This window comes from Narcine bancroftii, chromosome 2 (genome assembly GCF_036971445.1).
Source record: "Narcine bancroftii isolate sNarBan1 chromosome 2, sNarBan1.hap1, whole genome shotgun sequence".
NCBI lineage: Eukaryota > Metazoa > Chordata > Chondrichthyes > Torpediniformes > Narcinidae > Narcine > Narcine bancroftii.
Window position 1 is genome coordinate 163812424 of NC_091470.1, and position 10634 is coordinate 163823057.

Below are 10634 nucleotides of genomic sequence, written 5' to 3' on the forward strand. Positions count from 1 at the left end.
ACTTGGTGGGTCGAGCCGAATCCGTGCGGCAAAACAGAGAGTCAACTCCACATTTGCCACGACAGATTCTGCCTGCCTGCCAAGTACCAACAGAAACTAATTTTTGGCCTCAAAGTCTTGGGGCCCTGGCTTTTTTGCAGGGAAGAAACTGCCCTTGAATCTGAGTGAGTGCGTGTTTTCAAACTCATTCCTCCTGACCACTGGAGAAGGGAGTCAGAGTGGGGCTCCCACACTCAGGACTGAACCTGGGTCTCTGTTCTGGAGTGTGCAGTCGTGACTCCACTATTTGCAGTGATTCGGACAAAAATGAGAAATTTAGAAATCAGTCTTGTTTTGTTTTACAGAGGAAGGAGGGATAGAGAGAAATAAGACTCACTAAAAGAGGGTATCAAATACAATGGGAACTTGATACAATATAATTGGTTACACAGACCCAAAAGTTAAATAAATGGGATCCAACATTACCAGATAGATGTTTTCACTGTAAAAAGGAAATGGGAACAACAGTACATGCAATTTGGACATTTGAGAAAGTGGAAAAGTTTTGGGAAGATCAGGTATTAAATTAAATCACAAAAAGCAACATACCAAAAAATCCAGAAATCTTTCTTCGAAGTAATCTAAGAAGTAAAGAACTGGGCCTCAATTTAGATGAAGCATAAAAAAGATTTATTATGATAGCCTTAGCTGTAGTAAAAAAATGTATAATGTCAACCTGGAAATCAGAAGAGAGCCTGAGAGTACAGCGATGGTACATAGAAATGAATAAATGTATTCCATTGGAAAAAATAACATACAAGTTAAGAAATAACATCACAGTATTCGAACAAATTTGGGAATTGTACATGGAACACAACAGAGAGGGCCTACCGCGGACCTCCACCATCTAAAATAACAGAATGACAAGAAGACGAAATGAACTGACCCAGTGTGTAAAAGTAGATGACACAATTTTCTTGTTTATTTTCATTGTATGATGACATTGTTTAATGGGCTTAATGTATTGTATAGGTTGAAAGTTGAGTGGGTGGGGAGGGGGGTGGGAAAGAGGGAGGGAAGGGAGGGGGGAAAAGGGGAGAAAATGATACTATATTCAAGAGGGACATGTTTGTGTTTATTTTGGTTAATATGGTTCATAGTGTGAAAAATTAAAAAAAATTAAAAATATATATATAATGGGAGCGAGCAAAAGCACAAAAATTCTGCAGCTACCCAGCAGTATAACTGACATTGGTTATTTATATCTTGATCTACTGAGCTCCTCCAGCATTTTTGTATTGTTACTACATTCAAAGCATTTGCAGACTTGAGAGTTTCACTCCTTATTAATAGGAGTTAATCTGTCCCGGGGAGGTGTCAATGGAGGGAAGCAGAGGATCAAAATTGCAAATGATAATCTGTGAAATGCAAGGTTCAAGAACCTGAAATAAAGGAAAAAGTTGAGAAGGCCAAGAAGGACAAGGCAGCATCTGTAGAAAGAATGCGAATAAGTTACATCAGTCTTACTTAGAGGTTGAAGAAAACAAACTTGCAGGATGTTGAAAATCGGTAACAAGACGCAGGAAACCTGCAGGTCAGGTAACTTGCAGAGAGAGGGAGAGAGAGAAACAGAGTTAAATCCCTTGTTTCATCTCCCCCCACAGCATTAAAGATCATCGACCCAAAACTCTAATCTTGCCTGTAGATGCTGCCTTCTTGTTTCTTGCATTAATGAGTCGTCTCATTTTATGATGAGACGTAAAATTAATGAAAATTAGAAAAAATAGCTTTTATTGCAATGTCCATTTAGGTAATTTCTCAGTTTTCAGATTGTCAAAATACATACTAGACAATCACATACAACCCTGACATTCTTATTTCCAGTGGGTGAGGCAGAATGACCACATTATTGGTAGTGCAAAAAAAACTGTACACAACGAGCACATCTCAACATGTAAAGAGATGTAAACAAACTGCAATACAGAGAGAAAAATATATCAAACGACACAAGTAAGAGGCCTTAAACGAGTCCCTGATTGAGTTTGTTGTGGAGGTGGAGGGAGAGCAGCGGTTCCTGAACCTGGTGATGCGAGTCTTGTGGCGCCTACACCTCTTTCCTGATGGCAGCAGCGAGAACAGAGCATGTGTTGGGTGATGTGGATCCTTGATCACTCCTGCTGTTCAATGGCAGGGTTCCCTGTAGATGTTCTTGATAGGGGGGAGGGCTTTGCCTGTGATGTCCTGGGCTGCGTCCACTACCTTTTGCAGGTCTTTACGCTCAGGGGTATTGGTGTTCACATACTAGACCGTGATGCAGCTGGTCAGCAGAGCTTCTTTCATGAATTGAGATTCTCTTTTTTTTAAAGATTTTTTTTCCCCCAGAGTCTTTGCCTCAGAACCTGTGCCAAAAACTAAAGTTACTGGGCTTGTCTGATCAATTTTGCCCTTGAAAACTGGTAATCTAGCAAAATGAATCACTTACACGTAATAGAAGCCAGATGATTTAATTCCACTGAAAGGAAAAGGTAGAATCCATATTAGATGGATTACCCCTGTTCAGCAAAGTACAGTACATCAGCTATCAAATGCAAAGCATTATCGCAATGTTATGGAGTTGTCACTCTCTGCTACATAAAATGTGGTATTAGAGAACATATTTTTTCACAGCAAATGTCATGCTTCTGAAATATTTGCCCTGAGTTTGGCCAGGCATCTGACAGCAGCTTCAAGCTGCAAAATTCAAGTATCTAGTATTGGGCTTTTGCACATCTTTTTGATCGACACCTCTTTTGACATTCAGAAATATATGTAAATTTCCTGTGCGCCACATTTTTTTTGCAAAATATTCCTCCGCCTGACTCATTAATAACATGTTATCTGAGACCTTCAGACAGATTCTTATGTGTGAGAGAGAGTATGGTTCATAGCATAGGCACACAAAAGTTCTTAACGGAGTGGAGGACAGCGAGAATGTGAGATCCTAATTCATAATTCCTTCAAGGTTGCCATACAATTTGATAGGGTGGTCAGGAAGGCGTATGGCATGTTGACCTTCATTAGTCGGGGGATTGAGTTCAAGAGATGCGAGGTAATGATGCAGCTCTATAAAACTCCAATTAGACCACACTTGGAGTATTGCACTCAGTTCTAGTCGCCTCATCACAGGGTGGATGCAGATTCTTTAGAGAAGATTTACTCGGATGTTGCCTGGATTGGAGAGCATATGAACCAAACCTTTCTCTTTGAAGGAACGAAGATAAGCAACTTAATGGAGGAATACGAGATAATCAGAGGCTTCGATGGGGTGGACAGCCAGCACCTCTTTCCTGGGATGACAATAGCAAGCACTGGAGGACATCTATTAAAGATGAGTGGAGGAAAGTTTAGGGGAGACATCAGAGGTAAGTTTTTTTTTTATACAGAGAGTGGTGGCTCCCTGGAATGCATTCCTGGGGCTGGTAGAAAAGAAATATTGAAAAACTCTTAGGCACATGGATGTGTGAAAAATCGAGTGTGAGGTAGGGTATGATTCGATTGTGCAGTAGGTTTACATACAGTGCCCTCCATAATGTTTGAGGCAAAGACATTTTTATCCATTATTTGCCCATGTTCTCCACAGTTTTAAATTTTTCAACTCACATGTAATTACAGTACACATTCCAGATTTTATTCAAGGTTATTTGAAAACATTTTGGTTTGACCATGTAGAAATGACAGCACTTTTTATACATAGTCCAATCATTTCAGGGCACCATAATATTTGGGACATTTGGCCTCACTGGTGTTTGTGAGTAATCAGGTATAAGAGAGCTAGGTGTTTCTCAGTGTTTGATCACCTTTGGAGTCTGTGGTTGCCATTTTTCAACGTGAGGACTAGATTTGTGCCAATAAAAGTTAAAAGAAGCCATTACAAGGCCGAAAAACAAAAATAAAACAGTAAGAGACATCGCCCAAACCTTAGGATGACCAAAATCACCAGTCTGGAGCATCAAGAAGAAGAAGAAAGAGCGAACTGGTGAGCTCAGTATTCCAAAGAACACCTCCACTGCTGATCACTGGAGAATTCTCATCATAATGAAGAAAAATCCCCAAACCTATGTCCGATAGATCAGACACCCTATTCAGGTGGCAGGTGTGGATGTGACGATAACTACTGTCTCCAGGGACTACCACTTTAAGTAATCCCTACGCCATCGGTGCTCTGCGATTAGTAAGGGATTGCTTCAGGTGGGATGTGGGTGGGAACAAAAAGTTTGAAAACCACTGTTTTAATCGTACCTCATTGACTCGTTATGTGCACGGCTTCATAACTCCAAAGGAAATAGGCCAATGACAATTTTTCTCAAACAAAATACTGCAGATAAAGCATCACGGGACTAGCATCAGGTGATGACATTAGGATCCGGATATGGGGATCATCGCCCTGTAGGTCTGCAGAGGTAAGATGTCTATGTGTGCTCTCAGAGCTTCATGCAACTATGGTGACCCAGAGGACTTTGACCAATGCCGTTGAGAGGCAAGATGGCAAAGGTGGTGCTTGGGACAGGAGCAGTTCCTACACTCGAGCTGTCACTCTGATATGGGTTAATCTTGGTCTCAAGACCTTTGTCCAGAATCCTGCAGGTTCTTTTAAATACTTGGCAAACTGCTATATGGCCATCCTTTCTGTGTCCAAGTGCGAAGGCAGAAAGTGAATTTTCAATGAAATGGTGCATTTCATGGTTTTGTAGCTTGAAGTCGACTTAAAATATGGCAGGACGTTGCAAAAAAAGAAGTTATAACTAAGGAACACTATGTGATTTTTTTTTTAAATTAAGGTGATTTTTGTGATCAGCAGCCAAAAAATCCATAAAATATATCCAAAAGTGCTCAGGAAGCAAAGTCATAATTGTCCAGTGTTCTTTGCACAGATGTCCTTGCTGAGAAGCTCTTGGTCTGTGAAAGGTGACCTCAGGCTACTTCATTGAAGGAGCAGCTAAATGCACTCTACTGGAGGAACTCAGCTGGTCAAGCAGCATCAGTGAGAGAAAAATAATAGATGACGTGCCCAGCTGAAGTCCTTTTTTGAGACTGGAGAAAATGTAGCGGAGAGGTGGACAGTAAAGATGCAGAGATCAGGATGCTCTTCATTGACTACAGTTCTGCATTTAACACCATCAAAAATGATCAGCAAACTCCAAAACCTGGTTGCTAGCACCCCTCTGTGTAATTGGATCATGGATTTCCTCACCTCCAGACCACATTGAGTGAAGATTGGTAAGAACCTCTCATCCACAATCTCCATTAATCTGGAGTATCATGAGGTTAGGAATAGATAAGGACCATATGTGAGATTGATGAAGCAGGTTGCTGATGTTCCCTATGTCCCTGAAGACCTGCTCTTGTGTTGCATTTTTGTGTCAATTAAGAGGACTCCCAAGGCCTCGCAATTCCTACATAGGTGCGTGGTGTCGCCAGCTGGATCAAGGCAAGTGTGTGTGGAGATGTGCCTACACTTGGTGTGACCTCTGCTTCATGGCCTCCTAGCTCTGAACCACCTGCAGCATCTCGGTGATGGACTTCTCCTAATTTCACCCATTCTGTGTCATCTGCCCTAGACCAGGCAGGTCTGGCAGATCACTCACCATCTGGCTGAGCAGTAGCATCAGCCAGATCACAAATGCCTCTCAACTGTGCATTGGTCAAAGTCCTCTGGGTCACCATAGTTGCATGAAGCTCTGAGAGCACACATAGACATCTTACCTCTGCAGACCTACAGGGCGATGATCCCCATATCCAGATCCTAACGTCATCACCTGATGCTAGTCCCGTGGTGCTTTATCTGCAGTATTTTGTTTGAGAAAAATTGTCATTGGCCTATTTCCTTTGGAGTTATGAAGCTGTGCACATAACGAGTCAATGAGGTATGATTAAAACAGTGGTTTTCAAACTTTTTGTTCCCACCCACATCCCACCTGAAGCAATCCCTTACTAATTGCAGAGCACCGATGGCGTAGGGATTACTTAAAGTGGTATTTGAGTGGAAAGAAAAAGGTCAAGAGCCACTGGTATAACATTATAATCAATACCTTGTCTCCAAACCAGGTGAATTACCTGTCGCGATCCTGCAGAGGAAATCGTCAGATCACCTGCCCTGAGAGGAGCAAACAAGCACCTGTGGTACAAAGATGGAATAGTAGTGCTTTGTGAAATGCAATGTTTGATTAGGTCATTCAGTGAGAGGCAGCTGCATTATTTCAGTAAAGTATGCTGCTTAGTTTGTAATTAATCTGCAGACCTACTTGACTGGCAGATCCAATTTTGTACATATATTCGCAAAGAGGCTGTAAGTCTACCTTTTTTCACACTGAACATCAGAATGCATTGTAACTTTGAGATGGGAGACAGGTTATGAAGCATAGCAGCTCCTTTCTGAGTGGTGACATGGATCCATTCCAGTTTGCCTATCGCGGCAGCAGGTCAACGGCAATTGCCTTCTCACCGGTTCTACTGAAAGCGCTGAAACATGTGGACAGTAAAAATGCATAGATCAGGATGCTCTTCATTGACTACAGTTCTGGATTTAACACCATCAAAAATGATCAGCAAACTCCAAAACCTGGTTGCTAGCACCCTTCTGTGTAATTGGATCATGGATTTCCTCACCTCCAGACCACATTGAGTGAAGATTGGTAAGAACCTCTCATCCACAATCTCCATTAATCTGGAGTATCACAGGGCTATGTTCTTTGCACCCTGCTCCACTCACTTTACACCTATGACTGTGTAGCTCAGTGCAACAATAACATCATCAACAAATTTGCCGACTATACCACTGTAGTGGGATGAAAAAGGAAGGGGTTGAGTCAGCATACAAGATGGAGATTGAAAACTTAGCTGAATGGTAAACCAACAATAACCTTGCACTCAATGTCATCAAAACTAAGGAGATGGTTGTTGACTTCAGGAAAAGAAAGCCAGAGGTATACAATCCCCTTATCATTGGGGGATCCGAGGGGGAGAGGGAGGAGTCACTATCTGGGAGAATCTTTCCTGGACCCAACACACTAATGGAATTGTGAAGAAAGCACATCAGCGCCTCAACTCCTCAGGAGTTTGCAGAGGTTTGGCATGACATCAGAAACCTTGGCAAATTTCTACAGAGGTGTGGTGGAAGGTGTGCTGACCAGGTGCTTCACAGAACCCGGCATGTGGCATCGTGGGCATTGCTCCATCAAAGACATCTACAAGAGGCGGTGTCTTAGAAAAGCAGCCTCTATCCTCAAGGACCCTCACCATGCAGGCCACGCCTTCTTCTCTCTGCTACCGTTGGGAAGGAGGTACAGGAGCCTGAAGACGAGCGCCTGGCGGTACAAAAACAACCTCTTCCCGTCTGCCATCGGATTTCTGAGTGGACACCAAACCAGACATTGCATCGCTTTCTCTGATTTTTGCACTCATTTATTCATTTTGAAATGTAATTTATATTTGCACTGAAATGCTGTGACAAAACATTTTGTGACATGTTCATGACAAAAAATTCTGATTCTGTTATATGGTTATATGATGCTCATATCCCACCAACTCCATTGTACAAAATAAACATAGAGTCCACAGGAATTACAATATCGCCCGCTCTTTCTTTCCTGCACTTTTTAAGTCCCTTTATTTTGTTTTAAATTTGTACTCCATAGCTGTGTAAAATACATTGCTTTATTCTATGGAATCTTCTTTTCTTTAAAAAATGGATGTTGCTATGTGCTGAGTGTGGCTTATATACAGCTGTATTTTCCTATTGGTGTGTCTGGAGCTCGTGGATTATTTTACAAGTCAGGAGGAGACCAAGGCATTTAGGCCATCAAGGCCACCCCTGCTGTTTACTCTTCGAATGTAACCTCCACTCTGCTCAACCTTCCTGCTTCTCTATTCAATTCTCCGCACATAAGCCACGTGATTCTGCCTGCTACGTGCAAATGGGTATTTATCAAATCATGCCTCCGACCGGATCAGAAACTTTACTGTCATGTAATAAAACATAAATGCAATATTGCACAAAATCACCTTTAGTCTGCCAGAGACAGAAGAAGATTTACCATTAGCATTGCAAGCACCTCTTACAGTCAGAGAAAGAGAAGCGAAAGAGCGTCCCTCCAGAGTCACCGAGTGCCCAAGGATTCACCTCCAGTGCTCCCGCAACCTCTGCAGGACTCCAGTCCAAAGCATCGGCAACCCGAGCCCAGATCCAAGCCTCTGGCACCATGAGGAAGCCTTTGGTGCCCAGGCCCTTTGAGAGCCCTCCTTGCCTTCAGTGTCCACTCAATTCCCATTTCTGATACTCATGAGCTGGTCTCCAGCTGCCCGCAGCCTGGTGAGAAATGTTTTGACCTCAAGCCACCAGCAGACTGTGATCTGTGTGGGTTCCTCTCCTGCAAGCCACCAGCAGCTCGCCACCTGTTCATGTCCTTCACCTGCAGAGCTCCTCGCTGGCCCGCCACCGTGGTCACTGCCCTTGGGGTCATCTCCTCTGCTCCTTCTCAAAGGGGGTGTTCTCCATGTAATAGCAGCAGACTGCTGCTTCCCCAGAGTTTGCAAACCCCTTACGGCCACTGCCGAACAAAGGCGCTGCAATTTTGGGCCCAGATCTGTGGTTGCAGGATCTCAACTAAAAAACTCTCGGCTCCTCTAACAGACTCTTTACAACCTGTACAGAGATGTTGGCAGTCGGACCCCGTGGGGGAATGCCGAGTCGCTGTTCCCCACTCTCTGCAGATCTGCGCCAGTGCTGCTGTCACAGAAGCTGCAGCAGCTCACCTGCTTCCTTTATGACTTTTGTTTGTTTATTCCGTGGAAAGATATATCTGCCAGATTGGAAATTGATAATGAGTTTATTCTCATATACATAAGTACAGCATCTGTTATTCTTACTAGCTGCAGCGGAACAGGTGTGTAAGATATGCTAACTAAAATAGCATAACAATAAATTACTCACAGGACAGAAATAGATAATAATTGTATGTATGTAAAGGAATCTCAGGGTTGTATGTGATGCCATCTATGTTCTCTGACAATGAATCCGAAATTAAAATACCAGCCAAATAATATCATTCTCTACCACGTGATTATCTTCCTCAATACCAACACAGCACTCAAGAAATCTCCAGAAGCTGGGGTCCAGTGCAGTATGGAAAACTACGGGAGAAACCCAGCAGGCCGTGCACTATCTGGGACTGATTTTCAAGTCCCCTCCAAGCTTACTCATGATGTGTCTGAGATCCTCCTCCAATTGTTTGCACATGTTGCAAACAGCAAGCAGACCAGCCCTGGTTCTGGTACTCCTCATGGAGGTGCAGGGAATAGAGTGCAAGCACGAGAGTCGTCATTTAACTTGGCATCGTGCTCGGCACAGACACATGGGGAGGAAGGTCTATTCCTGCGCTGTGCTCTTCTGGGATGCTTGTGATCCACAGGTTCTCATCGTAAGTACAACACTCCACCGTCACCCTCTCTCCTATTACTAAGATTGATCAAGCATACTTTTCCTTGTCCTTGCATAATTGCTTTTAATTTTTCTAAGTAGTCTTCTCTAACTTCGCTAATAATAGCTTTGAACAGTTTTGCTGTCAGAGGCATTCAGCTAACTCGTCTTTAGTCTCCTGTTCTTTGCTACACTCCCATTATGAACACAGGATGTTCTTTAAATTGATGAAAAACAATTGAGACAAGGAAAGAAAGTAGGGAATGCATTTAATTGGTGTCCCTTGGCACCTCCGTGAACTTCACAACATTTGAAGTGTGATCAGCTGTAATGTTGGAAACTACAGGAAATGTCAACATTGACTCAATAAAAACGAGGAGTCAGAATGAATTAACTGCTTTTGATTTAACATCTCAATGTAGTTGAAAGCAAATTATTAAAGCATCCAGACCATCCCCATTGTTTGAGCTATTTTCATCTCCAACATACAGGTGACAATATGGCAAGCCTGCTAGCATAAAACCTGTCTGATTTTCAGTCCATTAAGATCAGAGTGAATCGCTTTTCTTTAAATTATGCGGTTCATTTGTCAACTCTGATCCTGATATTTATGAATGCCTTATCTGCATTAGAATAAATGAGGTTGTACATAATTTTCAGAGCATAACAAAGAGAGGAATATTTCAAAGTTAGTTCTAGAGTGGCACTTTTAACAAAGATGGCTTAAATTCATCGACAATGCCATTGCCGTCTAAAATATTTACCCCATGTGTTATTATAGCTTTCTGCATGTTATATACTGTGCTGTTCCAGTAAACAACATAATCTATTGTGATGTACAGTACCTTATCTGCCACTTGCTGAATTTATACTACTAATGTAGCACCTTTCACCTCTGCAAGACAGCTCAAAGTGCTTGACATTCAATGGCTTGTGTTGTTGAAGGTGTGTTTCATTGTTGTAAATGTTGGAAAATTCAACAGTTAATTTGAACAAAGTGGGTCACCATGGATCTAACGATAAACTGTATCTATTTGAGTGGTTTTAGTCACGAGGTAAATGTTGACCATCATTCATTAATGTTGACCATCATTCATTGAGAATTTGTCAGTTGAAATACAGGCTGTCCCCGCATTACAAACGAACAACTCATACTGTTCCCCAATTTGCACATGCACATAATTGTGCCTCCAATTGGCAT